The sequence below is a fragment of the Carassius carassius genome, chromosome 9, assembly GCF_963082965.1.
Source record: "Carassius carassius chromosome 9, fCarCar2.1, whole genome shotgun sequence".
In the NCBI taxonomy this organism is placed as follows: Eukaryota; Metazoa; Chordata; class Actinopteri; order Cypriniformes; family Cyprinidae; genus Carassius; species Carassius carassius.
The window spans coordinates 35449049-35466906 of NC_081763.1; the positions used below are offsets into that span (position 1 = coordinate 35449049).

The 17858-nt window shown below is 40.3% G+C and overlaps 1 pseudogene; it reads right to left on the reverse strand.

The window, feature by feature from the left end:
* The window catches only part of LOC132149793 (uncharacterized), a 98117-nt pseudogene that overhangs the window by 45264 nt on the left and 34995 nt on the right, over positions 1-17858 (reverse strand).

The following is a 17858-nucleotide window of genomic DNA, read 5'->3' on the forward strand; positions in this document are numbered from 1 at the left end:
GTCTTTTCTCAACTCTTTAAAACACTCAATTACGGAGCCCCGCAGATGGCATGCAGGAAAAAAATAGTAGGTTAAATTGTACACAAGATTTATAAATCTAGAGAACAAAATAGTAAATTGTGCACGCGATTGGGCAAATCGAGGGAACAAATTTGCAAATTGAGGGAATGAATTAGTAATCGTGTGCACGTTTTAGTATGAGTTTTAGTGTGCACAATTTATTTATTTTTTCTTGCATGTCATGTGTGGGGTTCCATACTCAATGGCCTGAGATTGAAATAATCTGCAGACTTCATCTGCTGATTCGCTTCTCTTTTCAGTTTCCATCATTTAAGGAACAGTGACAATCTGTTTTATACATTTAATACATTTTAAAATTTACACTTTATTTTGACTTTGTTTTTGTGTTTTCTTCTATTCTTTCATCAGTTTTTTTTTCTCTCTTTATCATGTCTGTTTAAAACACACTGAGTATTATATTTGCTATACAAACTTGTGTCAAATGGAAATGCTTCAGTTAACCGATAAATCAGGTCTGATATTGTGGTTTTTATATGTTGTGTTGTGTCTTTACTGACTCCTGAGGGAAGGAAATACTTACAGAAAATAATATAGAGGAGGGTGAACAGAATCACAATCACAAACAGAGCTATAATCATGACTCCTTCAAATCCAGTGTAATTCAGACTCTTGTCCAGGGCAGATTTAAACAGAACTGGAAGAAACAAGAGATGAAAAACAACAATTACTAAAATAGAAGAACCAAATATAATGAATACAGATCACAAAAATTACAAATTATCTTCTCACTGAACAGATGCAACATTATTTACGACTCATTCATTGAACTGTTCCTGACACTGACCCTGTGACCTTTGTGCTGATTATATGACCCCTGACCCTCACATGACCCCAAAACATGCTGAGAAGTGATGTAGAAGTAGCTTCAGCTTCAGTCTGTCACTATAACATCATGTCTGTTTATTAATGTGATTTCTTCATCATTAACTGGTGTAGATTATAAGAGTGACGACATGTGTTCAGTGCCTCAGAGATTTAACACTGAACGTGTAGAATATGATACTGACAACAATAAAACAATAACAGACACTTCCAATTATTGATGTCATGTCATGTTTAAGAGTTCCTGCAGAATATTGAGAATATTGAATCATTTATATGTAATTATTGTTCAACTGTTAATGTGCATTTAAATGCATTTATGATAATGACTGCTGATATATATATATATATATATTTGGATTTATTTACCTGAATAAAAAACAGCAGAGAAAACAATATATTCTGCTCTAAAACTGAACACTCGTACCCATGTTTTAATGTTGCCTGTAAAACAGAAAAGATGAGGTAATTACATCACAATATCATTCACAACACCAACACAATGAAATGAATGCCAATAAAACACTAAATCAGTTTTAATGTAAATGAATTGAGGTCCTGACATATTGTTTAGTTAATGTGAAAACAGTCTGGGTATTATAATTCATGAAGCATATTTCCTCTCATAAACTGGTAATAATGAATCACCTGTGAAGTTATTAATATACGGAGCCGTCCAGAGCAACATGAAAGGCCTCAGAAAATAAAGAGCACAACAAGAGACCCACTCAAACAGAGACCCTGAAACAAAACCAGACATCACTGAACATCTAAACAACTATTTGAATGATTTATTATAATGCACTGATGATTAATCAGAAGTGAAACACTGACCTTCAGAAACACCCCAGAGGACAAACGCTAGAAACATCAGAACATTTGGACAGAAGACGAGAAACATCTGAAGACGAAAGACTGTGTCTGGAGAGAAAACACACAATAACTCACATTCAGTCACATAATAAATTATGATTTAATTAAATTTTCATCCTACTGGTAACCCTTTAGTATGGAGACTAGCTGCTTATCTGCATGCATATTACTAGCATATTGGCTGTTTACTAGTGCTTATAAAGCACATATTAATGCCTTATTCTGCATTATCATATTTTACATCCCTTAATAACTATTAAGAAGCAGTAAATTAGGAGTTTATTGGAGCATAAGTCATAGTTACTAGTTAACAATGAGAACTGGTCCACAAACTAAAGTGTGACTGTTCCACTTTATACTTCGTGTCTTAAGACTCGTGCACTGTTCAGAGTCATTTTAGACCCAAATGATGTTTGCTAAAATTGAACAAAATTTTCAAAAGTTCCCTTCATCTAATTGACCTGAGACTTCATGACTTTTGTCAACACTTGCTAGCTCTAAAAAGAGAGAAAAAAACAAAAACAAATATGGAATGATATCTGGTTGCGTGATAGAGTGAGGATAATAAATATCACACTCAGGATATCCGGGGTCTCTGGAGACCCCACAGTGAAATGAATGTCAAATTGTCAAATAAAATCCCTAAAATAAAAAAAAAAAAGATTAATAGAATTAAATTGGTAGAATGGAAGCATGTGTAACTCTTTCAATAAAAATGTATATACATTTAAATAAATACAATACATCCTCCCAAAACTGCACAGATATAGAGGAAAAATATTAAATTACATTATTATGGGGCGCGGTTATGACTCATCTTTTTAGCACTCTTTGTGAGCTCCTGGCATTATTCATTTAAAATCATGTGTATTACATGTTTTATTAAAGGACAACATTTTAATTTACATTTATTCATTTAGCAGATGCTTTTATCCAAATTTGTCATGCTAACACAAACACTAAGGATTAAAAAAGGCAGAATTCAGCACAAATCAGACTCATCCCAGTCAAAGAACCAGATGGTGAATGGGAAGCTAGCAGTGGAGCTAGCTCAATGGCCGCTTGTAGTTCCCCCGGTCTGAGGACATCTGCACAAACACTAGCCAGAATCTAGACCTGATGAGAAAAGACTCTGAGTTCTAAACATGATTCATGATGTTAAAAGGATGTGAGAGATCTTCCGGGGCATACGGATCTGGCCAAAGAGTGCATTAGCAATCATTTAAAAAGACATGGTTTAAGGCATCAATATTTTATTTAGAAAAAACTCTGTAATAATGCCAGGAGATTCACATGTCTCCTATTTATTTTATTGCTCTATATTTGTATTCTGATTAAGCTAATTGTGTCAGGGACAGAAACACTGGATCCAGTTGCGAATGAACAATGGTGTTTATTTAAATGCTCAAGAGAACAAACAAGGTCAGACAGTAGGTACAAGTCTCTGGTCGGTAGTTCTTTCTTGGCAGAGCAGGGACTGCAGTGGGCAGAATCCTCAAAGACACAAACCGAAAACAGGAAGCTAAAATGGCGACACGCCAACTCGAGTAAAAAGTCCCAGGCACTAGCACTAATGGCAGGAAACTCCAAACAAACTGGAACTGGAGGACACTGCATAGAGTGAGACAACCAGAGAACCAGTAACAATGATCTGACAATGGGACAAGACAAACATAGGACTATAAGTAGACCCACAGAACAAGACACAGCTGACGCTGATAGACAATCAGAGCAGCGACACAGAATGAGCAGACGAACCTGCGAACCGTGACAAATTGTTAGCTTGATTTGGTTTAACTGCTCCCTTGTTGACACTGGATCAGTGTTGGGACATAACTATATTTGGGGGGGGCGGGGCTGTATCTCTTGTTCGGATGGACAGCAGGTGGGATTTGTACATGGCAGGTTTCTGAGTTATTACTTTTTTTGTTTCCTTTTCAAGACTTACTTTGTCCGACATTTCACTGGAGTGAGGGAGACCTCCCCAATATTAGGCACTGTTTTAAAACTACAGCGCATGCAAAACCGCATAAACATTTCATCCATTGTTATTAAGGACGTAGCACTATCTGATCACTTCTGTATTTTCTTTGATATATTGATCTCTGCTACCACTGAATCTAGATCTGTCTCTGTCAGAAGGAGATGCATAAACGAGAACACAAGTGTACTATTTATGGAGGCTATATCTTTAACACCAAGCATTTCTGCAGACACTATTGATATTCTCCTTGATTCCTTCAACTCAAAAGTTAAGAATGTTATTGATGATATTGCTCCAATAATAGTCAGTAAGAAAACAAACAGACAGAAATCAGTTTGGAGAAGATCAACAGCAGTTCAGACTTTGAAAAGACACTGCAGAAAAGCCGAGCGGATGTGGCGGAAGACAAAACTTGAAATTCACTATAGCATCTATAAAGACAGCCTTCATGCTTTTAATGTGAAACTAGCCACAGCTAGATGGAATTTCTTCTCAGACCTTATAAACAGTAACTTAAACAACACTCGTACTCTTTTTGCCACTGTTGAGAGACTGACAACCCCCCCAAGTCAGATTCCCAGTGAAATGCTCTCAGACAGTAAATGCAATGAGTTTGCATCCTTCTTTTCTGAGAAGATCATCAATGGATAGACCAATATCTAATCTTCCTTTTATAGGCAAAATTATAGAAAAGGTAGTTTTTAAATCAGCTAAACAAATGGATACCTGGACAATTTTCAATCTGGTTTCCGACCGCATCACAGCACAAAGACAGCACTCATTAAGATAATAAATGATATTGGCTTAAATTCTGACTTTGGTAAAATATCAGTGCTGGTATTGCTAGATCTTAGTGCTGCGTTTGACACTGTCGATCATAACATACTTCCAGAGAGACTGGAAAACTGGGTCGGGCTTTCTGGGATGGTACTCACATGGTTCAGGTCATACATGGAAGGGAGAGGCTATTATGTGAGTCTGGGAGAGCATAAGTCTAAGTGGCCGTCCATGACATGTGGAGTCCCACAAGGCTCAAATCTTGCACCACTCTTGTTTAGCCTGTATATGCTCCCACTGAGTCAAATAATAAGAAAGAACCAAATCACAGCTATGCAGATGATACCCAGATTTTGTCATGGTTCATGAATTCACTGGTTTCTTCGTGTCCCGTGTATTTGTTGTTTTATGTGTGAGTGGGCGTGACCGTTTGATACTGCTGATCAGCACGCCAGTAGATCTCAATCACCGCACCAGCTGCTGCCAATTCACTCACCTACAAAAACTCACCGCACTCTCCTCTCTTTGTCAGATCGTTGTTTTGGTGTCCAGAGTTTTCGTCGTGTGCTATTCCAGTCCTGTTCCAATTCCCAGTTCCTGTTCACTGTCCTTGTGGTATTCGTCGTCTCGTCTGGATGTTCACCGTCACCTGTCTTCACCGGCACGCTGACCATCTAGTCTCTGCACCACCAGCCCACCCGAGCTCCAGTACTTCTCTGTGTCTTATTCTACTCATAATAAAGAGTTTACTTGCATTTTTGATTCCGCCTCTTGTATCATGACAGAACGATCTGACCAGACGATGGAAGCAGCAAGCGGATCCTCTTCTCCTCTGGAGGAATTTATCAAAGCCAGCATTTCACGGATGGATGCCCAGGAGAGGAACATGACTGAGTCGGGTCGGGCTTTTCAAGCTCTTGTGGTGCAGGTGTCCGAGCTATTGCAGAGCATTCCTAACACGCTGTTCGATGCATTTCTCTCTGCAGCCCAGGACCTTTGCCTCTGAACAAAGCAAAGTGGCATTCGTACTCATGCTACTGACTGGGAGGGCAGCACTATGGGGGACGGCGGTGTGGGAGAACCAAGATCCATGCTGTGCCTTGTTCCAGACACTCGCCACCGAAATGAGAAGGGTGTTTGACCGCTCGGTCGCGGGAAGAGAAGCGGCACGGATCCTCGCGGACCGTGCCACGAGGAAGATCTGTATCGGATTACGCTATCGAGTTCCGGACTTTGGCGGCAGAGTGTCAGTGGAACAAGGAGGCGCAGTGGGACATGTTCCTGCATGGGTTGGCTGACCACGTCCTGAGAGAGATCTACGCTCTGGACTTACCTAACACACTCAATGGATTGATTAAACTGGCACTTCGTGTGGATTCCCGACTCTCTCGAGTCAAACGTCTTGGATTACCCACTCGATTCTCTGGATTAGCTGAGAGCACGCGATCCAGCGGCGGGGATGCGGTCAGCCCCGTCTACGATCATGAGCCCATGCAGGTCAGGCGACCTCGGCTTTCCCGGGAGGAAAAGGAGAGGCGGAGATCCCAGGGCATTTGCCTTTACTGCGGCACGGCATTACATTTCGCTTACAACTGCCCGAAAGCAATAGCCTATATGTCTTCTTTAGATGTAATGTTAGTTCTGTACTTCAGCGTTTGGTAAAACACCATTATAATCTCCTTTGAATGCTGCTTACTTGGTAACAGCAAAGATGTTGAAATAAACATACGCACAATCAGCTTTTCCACATGCCCCGATAATCAAAACTTCTGCTTAGCGCTTGCTTAATTTCTGCAGATCAGTTTTTGTAACTGTATTACTTAATCCACCTGTTGCTTTGGTCTTCATCAGAAGCCGCTTGCACCACCTGCTAGTGAGCGACTGACAGCAGATGGAGATCATGCCTCTGTGCTCTACTGCTATTCCTGCAGCTCCCGAATGTGAAAGGGTGAATTATCTGCCGAATTTTAACCATTGAATTTGTGGAAGCGAATTTGGAAAGTGAAATAAAATGGACCGAAATTTGCCTGTCAAATATATACATCGTATTTTTTAACCGATTTAATATTTTGGAAGTGAATTCTGGAACGTGAATATGAATTATTGATTTTTTCATTATGAAAAGGTGTGTGAAATATTTTGAATTGAAATATTCACAGCTTAAATGAACAACTATATTAAATTTCAGGACCTAACAATGCAAGCCCTGGAAATTCAAGGCATTAAAATGCAAGTACTGTTAATGCAATGCATTATTTTTCAGTTAGTGCTATTCAGTATGCTTTTTTGGTTCAAAGACATGTCATTATTTCTACATATTATATCTACATTCTGGACTCTCTCCTCGCACCCATTGTTTTAGGACACCCTTGGCTCATCAGACACAACCCAAAAATTTACTGGCAGCAGAGATCAGTGTTGGAGTGGAGTAGTAAATGTCATGAGTCCTGTCTTGTGTCTGCCTGTTCTTCTGTTTCTGTTTCTGCGTTTCAGGAGAAAGCAGTGGATTTGTCAAACATGCCCACGGAGTATCAGGACCTGAGGGAAGTGTTCAGTAAGTCTCGAGCTGCTTCTCTCCCTCCGCATCGTCCCTATGACTGTGCCATAGAGTTACTGCCAGGTACGTCTCCACCTAAGGGCAAGTTATATTCACTTTCTGCTCCAGAAAGAGAGGTTACGGAGAAATATATATCTGATTCTCTAGCAGAGGGGTTCATTTGCCTTTCCTCTTCTCCAGCGTGGGCGGGGTTCTTCTTTGTGGAGAAGAAGGACGGATCTCTGCGACCTTGTATCGACTACCGGGGGGTTGAACAGCATCATGGTAAAGAATACGTATCCTTTGCCGCTGATGTCTTCAGCCTTCGAGAGGTTGCAGAGAGCGTCGATTTTCACTAAATTGGACTTACGTAATGCTTATCATTTGGTCTGCATCAGGATGGCAGATGAATGGAAGACTGCTTTTAACACCCCCAGAGGGCACTTTGAATACTTGGTCATGCCCTTCGGCTTGTCCAATTCCCCAGCAGTCTTCCAGGCACTCGTCAATGACGTGCTGCGAGATATGGTCGATTAGTTCAAATATGTCTACCAGGATGATATATAGATTTTTTCTTCTTCTCTCCAGGAGCACGTGAAGCACGTTCGACAAGTGCTTCAGAGGCTGCTAGAGAATGGGCTTTTTGTCAAGGCGGAGAAATGCACTTTTCATGCACAGTCTGTCCCTTTCTTAGGGTACATCGTGTTGTCTGAGGGAATGCGTATGGATCCTGAGAAGGTTAAGGCTGTGGTGGATTGGCCAAGTCCAGATTCCCGTAAGGCCCTACAGAGGTTTCTGGGGGTTCGCCAATTTCTACCGGCGGTTCATTCGCAATTTCAGCCAACTAGCCTTGCCTCTGACTGCCTTGACCTCCCCCAGAAGGACGTTCAGGTGGTCAGATGCAGCGGAGGCTGCGTTTGCCAAACTGAAGAGCCGTTTTGTTTCGGCCCCCATCTTAATTACCCCTGATCCATCACGTCAGTTCATGGTGGAGGTCGATGCGTCAGAGGTAGGGGTAGGTGCAGTGCTATCCCAACGTTCCCCTGCAGATGACAGGATGCATCTGTGCACGTTACTGTCTCACCGTTTGTCCCCTGCCGAACGTAATTATGATATTGGTAACAGAGAGTTGTTGGCAGCCAAACTAGCATTGGAAGAATGGCGTCACTGGTTAGAAGGGTCGGGGGTACCTTTTATCATTTGGACCAATCATAAGAATTTGGAATACATTAGAACTGCTAAAGAGATTGAACTCCAGGCAGGCTCGGTGGGCACTTTTTTTTGGACGTTTTGACTTTACTCTCTCGTACCGCCCGGGCTCCAAGAACATCAAGCCCGATTCATTATCACGCATTTTTGACCGTTCCGATCGCACGTCTACTCCCGAGTGCATTTTTCCGGAGACCCTAATCATCTCCACACTCTCATGGGAGGTCGAATTGAAGGTCAAGACGGCTTTACAAGGGGTAACGCCCCCGGTCGACTGTCCACCGAACCATTTATTTGTGCCAGCGGGATTACGATCTGACGTTATTCAGTGGGGGCATTGTTCCAATGTGGCTTGCCATCCAGGAGTCAGTCGCACTACATCTTTAGTCAAGCAACGATTTTGGTGGCCACATATGGCTCGCGGCGTTCACAGTTTTGTTTTGGCTTGCTCAGTTTGTGCCACTGGTAAGACTTCCAATCGACCCCCAGATGGGCTCCTTCAACCGCTGCCGATCCCTTCGAGACCCTGGTACCACATCGCACTAGATTTTGTCACTGCCCTCCCACCCTCTCAGGGTAACATGGAAGTTTTGACCATGGTGGACCGGTTCTCGGAGGCGGTCCATTTCATTCCCTTGCCCAAATTACCCTCACCCAAGGAGACAGCATTAACAGGCGTTAACCACGTCTTTCGGTTACATGGCCTCCTGACGGACGTGGTTTCCGACAGTGGACCTCAATTTGTGGACCCAAATTTTGGCAAGAGTTTTGTAGATTACTGGGCGCAACTTTTAGTCTGTCTTCAGGGTTTCATCCCCAGAGAGAACTGAGAGAGCCAACCAGGATTTAGAGAGAACGTTGCGATGTCTGGTTTCCAAGAATCCTTCCTCTTGGAGTCAACAACTGTCAATGGTGGAGTACTCCCACAATTCGTTACCAGTATCATCCATGGGCCTATCTCCGTTTGAGTGTAGTCTAGGTTACCAGCCACCAATTTTTCCTAGTCTGCAATCTGAAGTCGCGGTTCCCTCCGCTTACACCTTCGTCCAGAGGTGTCATCACACTTGGACAAGAGCCCATGAGACTCTACTCCAAGCGGGAGCGCGCACCAAGGCTAAAGTCGATCGCCACAGGTCTAGGCCTCCCATATACGTCGTTAGTCAAAAAGTGTGGCTTTCTATCAAGAACATTCCTCTCCGTTTCATCTCTAATAAACTTGCTACTAAATTTATCGGCTCATTCACTGTCACCAAGACCATTAGCCCGGTGACAGTCCGCCTCATTCCGCCTTCCATGGTTCTAAAATAAAGCCTGTGTTTCATTCCCATATTAATCCGCCCGTCCCAGCACCACGCCCCTCCCCCCACAACCCCCCCCCCCTCCCCCGCCGTGACTCGTAGAAGGAGAACCTACATATTCGGTTAATCGTATTCTGGACTTAAGGCGGAGGGGACGCGGATTCCAGTACTTGGTTGACTGGGAGGGTTACGGTCCAGAGGAGAGAAGTTGGGTTCCTGCTACAGACATCCTGGATCACTCCCTTATTGATGATTACAATCGACAGGTAAGGAACGCCAGGAGGCGTTCTTAGGAGAGGAGGTACTGTCACGGTTCATGAATTCACTGGTTTCTTCGTGTCCCGTGTATTTGTTGTTCTATGTGTGAGTGGGCGTGACCGCTCTTTACTGCTGATCAGCACGCCAGCAGATCTCATTCACCACATCAGCTGCTGCCAATTCACTCACCTACAAAAACTCACCGCACTCTCCTCTCTTTGTCAGATCGTTGTTTTGGTATCCACAGTGTTCGTCGTGTGCTATTCCAGTCATGTTCCAGTTCCCAGTTCCTGTTCGCTGTCCTTGTGGTATTTGTCGTCTCATCTGGATGTTCACCATCACCTGTCTTCACCAGCACGCTGACCATCTAGTCCCTGCACCACCAGCCCAACCGAGCTCCAGTACTTCTCTGTGTCTTATTCTACTCATAATAAAGAGTTTACTTGCATTTTTGCTTCCGCCTCTTGTATCATGACAGATTTACCTAGCCTTATCTCCAAATGACTACAGTCCCATTGACTCCCTCTGCCAATGTATTGGTGAAACTAATAGTTGGATGCGCCAGAACTTTCTTAAGTTAAACAAGGAAAAAAATGAAGTTATTGCATTTGGAAACAAAGATGAAGTTTTCAAGGGGAATGCATACCTTGACTCTAGGGGTCAAACAACTAAAAATCAAGTCTTGGTGTGATTCTGGAGAAAGACCTTAGTTGCGATAGTCATGTCAAAGCAGTAACTAAATCAGCATACTATCATCTAAAAAACATTGCAAGAATGAGATGTTTTGTTTCCAGTCAAGACTTGGAGAAACTAGTTCATGCCTTCATCACCAGCAGGGTGGACTATTGTAATGGGCTCCCCACCGGCCTTCCCAAAAAGACCATTAGACAGCTGCAGCTCATCCAGAACGCTGCTGCCAGGATTCTGACTGGAACCAGAAAATCTGAGCATATCACACCAGTCCTCAGGTCCTTACACAGGTTCTGGCTTCCAGTTACATTTCTAACTAACAAACAAAACTATCAAAATCTGAAATGTAAGTTGCTACATATTAAGGTGTTTATATGACATGAGTAATGAGTTCATATCAGTAATGGCTACTTTTTACTTAAGTACATGTCAGATCCAATACTTCTTTACTTTAACTTGAGTGTAAAAGTGTAGTCAGTACTTCAGCTTTTAAACAAGAATATTTTTTAAAAACGAGTATCTGTACTTCTACTTGAGTGAAGAATGTGTACTTTTGCCATCTCTGCAAAGTCTGTGGGATTTTCACCCGCTTTTTCGCCTGCTGTATGAACATCATGTGTCCAGTCTCTTAAATATTATAAAATTCATAGCAGTGTTGAAATATGTATGGAAAACAGAAGTAGTGTGAGACGGTAAGAGTTACGCTTTGCTTTACAAGTTCTACAAAGATCCAAACTCACTTTATGTTTACTGGAAGCACAGATATAGTACATAAAACTAAACTATTCAACCTATTGATTAAGACTACAAGATGAGGTATTTTCATCTGTTGACTTACCTAGTAATCTCAGTTCCAAATTTGTCCAAGCTGAAAACACAGATTTCTGCTGACTGTAAACTGTACATGTGTATTTTCCTTCATCTCCAGCTTTTAGATTGTCCAGATGAAGGGAGAAGTCTCCATGTTGAATCTGATCAGTGAAGAAATTAGCTCTATCCTGATAATCTTCATCTTGTTCCTCTGCTCGACTCTCTCCCTCCTGATACAGATGAACCAGAGTGTTTTTTCTTCTCCATTCCACTTTCAGACCCTCAACTGATAAAGGTTTATATTTATAAGAGGGCAAAACCATTGAAGATCCCAGAGGAGCAAGTGTGTGACACTGAACATTAAACCCTATCACAAAAAATAAACAAATAATGAGGTTAATCTGAAATACCTGTTAAGACAAATGAACAGTAAGGATTTGTGTTTTGTGTATAAACTCTCTTCATTTGAGCAAACATTTTTTAAGTGCACAGGAAATGCAAGAGCCTGTTGTTTGTATTCTTTTCATTATTTATTTGTTTACTGTAATGCAAATCATGATTTGAGAGACTTAAAAGCAGTTAAACTAGATATTAATGAGTAGAACTGAATAATTCTATACTGTGGGTGAATTCCAAACAGAAGTGAACATCCCTATTGTACTCCCTTCTAAGGGCAGATAACTTGAAGTGTGTTCTTTGAAGGGTATAGGACATTACTGTCTCGTGTAACCAAATGTTACCTTGACAACATGCAGCATTCTGCACTCCATCTGATGTTGCAAATAAATATTTATTCCTATTATTATTTTATTCAAATATTGTCTAATAGTGTCTTATTCACTATTAAACTTTTTCATACTAAACTTGCTTACACTACCATCTTAATATTTCTATCACTGATGAAAAATATTTTGTCTTACATTAAAAGACAAATTTAATTTGCCTAAGTCTAAATCAATCTCAACTTTATTTTAAAAAGCATCACAAGATCTCCTGAATGAAGATTGCATGATCACAAACAGAAATCACTTCAGTGAAGTGAACATCACATGTTCCCTACGGTAACACACTTCTGGAAATGCTCTTCATGAAGGGATTCAGTTGATCACTTTTGTTTGGTACGTCCCTACAGATCCCCACAAACTGCCCTTCAAGGGTGAAAAAAGCCGTTTGGAATTCATCCTGAATATGAAACAGTTTGTTTCTGTACAGTCTTTTGTGGAGACACATTGTGCCAAGTTGTTATTTATTTATTTTTTTACTCCACATTGATCTATTATTGTAGTTTTACACTTTTTTGCCAATGTCTGTAAGTAAAATTATTTTTAAATCTAAGTTTAAGTTTGTATGAAATGTCTCTCAGACTCTTCGAGAAACACACTCAATCTCCAGCATCACAAACCGACAGCAGAGCTGATTAATCATCAGAAATCAATCAGAAAAGTGTTTATCAGTCCTGTAGGAGGTACACTTTCAAACTGAACAATTCATATAGGACCAGTCCAGTGGTGCATAACATCAGACTATTATATTTATGACTGAAGTAACTAAAATGATCATACTATTATTATTTTGTTAAATCTGGAAATGCAATATTTATATAGTAACAACCACTAAATTAAAATCATATATTGACCAGGTATAAAACAGCAGGTCCGGTTATTTTCACTTACTCAGTATCTCGAGTTCTGCTTCGGCTGAATGCACACAATCCTGGTCACTGTAAACTTTACATGTGTATTTTCCAGCATCTTCTGCTCTCAGTTTTTCCAGTTGGATGGAGAAGTTTCCATCTTTAATCTTCTTAGTAATGAAATGAGCTCGGTGATGATAATCTGTGTGCTGTTTCTTCGGTCGACTCTCACCGTCTTCATACAGATGAACCAGAGTCTCTGAGTCTGTTCTTTTCCATTCCACCTTCAGACTTTTCTGTAACAAGCTTCTGTCAACCTCACAGGGCAAAACCACTGAACCTCCAAGAGGAACCGTCTCATCATCAGAGGAACCTTTCACTTTGAATCCTGTACAGGAACGGACACAAAGTTTATAATGTGAAATAACTACAAACAAACAGATAAATAAATTGATATGTATTCAGTCTAGTGTAATGTCTGAAAAAGACTTTACATTGCTGTTGATGACAATTACTCTCGCTGTCTGAGCAAACTGTATTTCTGATTTCCTCTCAAACACATTCACACTACATCTCTACAGCAGCACAAGCTCATATTAGAGGTTCTCTAAACTCCTTTATTAAAAATGTTGGCAATATTTTCACAGTTTTTGGCTATATTTAAGAACTTGGTACAAAACTCCAAAAACATCACACCAGTAACACAAATAGTTGATCATTAAAACCTACCCTTCATGATTTCATTAGGAACAGCAAAACACAACAGAATGATCTTCTTCCAATTTAGCAAACAATGCAAGATATTTGTTTTTGAAAGAAACATTTTACAGCAAAATATTCTCTAACCAGTCTCGCCTACAAATTATAATGTCTGTAATATACAGTTAATCGATTAAAATATGAACCCAGTCCCGGAGCCTGTACCACGAAGCTGGTATAGCTGGTTAGCCAGGTACTTTTCAGTTTAGTTTGCACCATCTCTGGGACTTGGGTAACATGTACGTGACTTAGCATTTAACAGTGTTTATGGCCATAATTTTAGACTTTAAGCAGCAGCTGCTTTATAACGGCGTTCTACTGCACATGTGCAACTTTAACTGTTGCTTCATCAAGTCAAGTCAAGTCACCTTTATTTATATAGCGCTTTAAACAAAATACATTGCGTCAAAGCAACTGAACAACATTCATTAGGAAAACAGTGTGTCAATAATGCAAAATTACAGTTAAAGGCAGTTCATCATTGGATTCAGTTATGTCATCTCTGTTCAGTTAAATAGTGTCTGTGCATTTATTTGCAATCAAGTCAACGATATCGCTGTAGATGAAGTGACCCCAACTAAGCAAGCCAGAGGCGACAGCGGCAAGGAACCAAAACTCCATCGGTGACAGAATGGAGAAAAAAACCTTGGGAGAAACCAGGCTCAGTTGGGGGGCCAGTTCTCCTCTGACCAGACGAAACCAGTAGTTCAATTCCAGGCTGCAGCAAAGTCAGATTGTGCAGAAGAATCATCTGTTTCCTGTGGTCTTGTCCTGGTGCTCCTCTGAGACAAGGTCTTTACAGGGGATCTGTATCTGGGGCTCTAGTTGTCCTGGTCTCCGCTGTCTTTCAGGGATGTAGAGGTCCTTTCTAGGTGCTGATCCAGCATCTGGTCTGGATACGTACTGGATCCGGGTTACTGCAGTGACCCTCTGATCTGGACACAGACTGGATCTGGTGGCTACGGTGACCTCTGAATAAGAGAGAAACAGACAAATATTAGCGTAGATGCCATTCTTCTAATGATGTAGCAAGTACATCAGGTGTTATGGGAAGTGTTCCCGGTTCCAGTTTACCTAATTAACGCAGCCTAAAAATTATTTAATGGATTTGGATATTAGAAGCATATTAGTGTATTATGTGCAAGCCAGGTTAAAGAGATGGGTCTTTAATCTAGATTTAAATTGCAAGAGTGTGTCTGCCTCCCGAACAATGTTAGGTAGGTTATTCCAGAGTTTAGGCGCCAAATAGGAAAAGGATCTGCCACTCGCAGTTGATTTTGATATTCTAGGTATTATCAAACTGCCTGAGTTTTGAGAACGCAGCAGACGTGGAGGATTATAATGTAACAGGAGCTCATTCAAATACTGAGGCGCTAAGCCATTCAGGGCTTTATAAGTAATAAGCAATATATTTAAATCTATACAATGTTTGATAGGGAGCCAGTGCAGTGTTGACAGGACCGGGCTAATTTGGTCATACTTCCTGGTTCTAGTAAAAAATCTTGCTGCTGCATTTTGGACTAGCTGTACTTTGTTTACTAAGCGTGCAGAACAACCACCCAATAAAGCATTACAATAATCTAACCTTGAGGTCATAAATGCATGGATTAATATTTCTGCATTTGAAATTGAGAGCATAGGCCATAATTTAGAGATATTTTTGAGATGGAATACTGCAGTTTTACAAATGCTAGAAACGTGGCTTTCAAAAGAAAGATTGCGATCAAATAGCACACCTAGGTTCCTAACTGATGAGGAAGAATTGATAGAGCAGCCATCAAGTCTTAGACAGTGTTCTATGTTAATACTGTACATGCAGAGTTTTTAGGTCCTATAATTAACACCTCTGGTTTTTTTTTCAGAATTTAGCAGTAAGAAATTACTCGTCATCCAGTTTTTTATATCGACTATGCATTCCATTAGTTTTCCATATTGGTGTGTTTCACCGGACCACGAAGAAATATAGAGCTGAGTATCATCAGCATAACAGTGAAAGCTAACACCATGTTTCCTGATGATATCTCCCAAGGGTAACATATAGAGCGTGAAGAGTAGCGGCCCTAGTACTGAGCCTTGAGGTACTCCATACTGCAATTGTGATCGATATGATACCTCTTCATTCACTGCTACCAATTGATGGCGGTTATATATGTACGATTTAAACCATGCTAATGCACTTCCATTAAAACCAACAAAGTGTTCAAGTCTATGCAAAAGAATGTTGTGGTCAATAGTGTCAGACGCAGCACTCAGATCCAATAAAACTAATAGAGAGATACACCCACGATCAGATAATAAGAGCAGATCATTTGTAACTCTAAGGAGAGCAGTCTCAGTACTATGATACGGTCTAAATCCTGACTGGAAATCCTCACATATACCATTTGTGAGGATACCATTGTGAGGATACCACCTTTTCTATTTTCTTGTACAGAAAAGGGATAATCGAGATCGGTCTATAATTAACTAGTTTTTTGGGGTCACGTTGTGTTTTTTGATGAGAGGCTTAATAACAGCCAGTTTGAAGGTTTTGGAGACATATCCTAATGACAACCAGGAATTAATAATAGTCAAAAATGATCTATGACTTTTGGAAGCACCTCTTTTAAGAGCTTAGATGGTATAGAGTCTAACATACATGTTGTTGGTTTAGATGATTTAACAAGTTTATGCAATTCTTACTCTCCTATAGAAGAGAATGAGTGGAACTGTTCCTCAGGGGGTCTATAGTGCAGATGTGATACTCTATCTGACGGCTGAATGGTTACAATTTTATCTCTAATAGTATCGATCTTAGTAGTAAAGTAGTTCATAAAGTCATTACTGCTGTGATGTTGGAAAATGTCAACACTTCTTGAGGCTTTATGTTTCGTTAATTTAGCCACTGTATTGAATAAATATCTGGGGTTATGTTTGTTTTCTTCCAAAAGAGAAGAAAAGTAAAGAGATCTAGCAGTTTTTAATGCTTTTCTGTAGGATAAGTTACTTTCCAATACAAAATACCCCTAGTTTTGTTTTTCTCCAGCTGCGCTCCATTTTTTCAAGCTGCTCTCTTTAGGGTGCGAGTATGCTCAATATACCATGGTGTCAGACTGGTTTCCTTAACCTTCCTTAAGTGTAAAGGAGCAACTGTATTTAAAGTGCTAGAAAAGAGAGAGTCCGTAGTTTTTGTTTGCATCAAGTTGTTCTGAGGTTTTGGATATGCTAAGGAATTTGGATACATCAGGAAGATAACTTAAAAAGCAGTCTTTTGTGGTAGAAGTGATGGTTCTTCCATACTTGTAACAAGAAGTAGAATTTACAATTTTGGCTATATGAAGTTTGCACAAAACTAAATAATGATCTGAGATATCATCACTTGGCTGAAAAATGTCAGCACCATCAACATCAATTCCATGTGACAGTATTAAATCTAGAGTATGATTTCGACAATGAGTAGGTCCTGAAACGTGTTGTCTAACCCCAATAGAGTTCAGAATGTCTATAAATGCTGATCCCAATGCATCTTTTTCATTATCAACATGGATATTAAAATCACCAACTATTAAAACTTTATCTGCAGCCAGAACTAACTCAGATGTAAAATCAGCAAACTCTTTAATAAAGTCTGTATGGTTTCCTGGTGGCCTGTATACAGTAGCCAGTAAAAACATCACAGGGGATTTATCATTAACATTTATTTCTCTGGATAATGTTATATGAAGCACTGTTACTTCAAACGAGTTATACTTGAAGCCTGCCCTCTGAGAAATCCTGAAAACGTTGTTATAAATTGAAGCAACACCTCCCCCTTTGCCTTTCAGACGCGGCTCATGTTTATAACAGTAATCTTGGGGGGTGGACTCATTTAAAATAATGTAATCATCGGGTTTTAGCCAGGTGTCTGTCAAACAGAACACATCTAGATCATAATCAGTGATCATATTTTTTACAAAAAGTGTTTTCGTAGAAAGGGATCTGATATTCAATAAGCCAAGCTTTATCATTTGTTTATCTGTATTGCACCTGTTTTTTGTTTGTTGAACCTCAATTAAATTGTTACTCTTAAATTGGTTTGGACTTTTTTTATATTTTCTAGTTCGGGAACAGACACAGTCTCTATAGTGTGATATCTATGTGAAAGAGTCT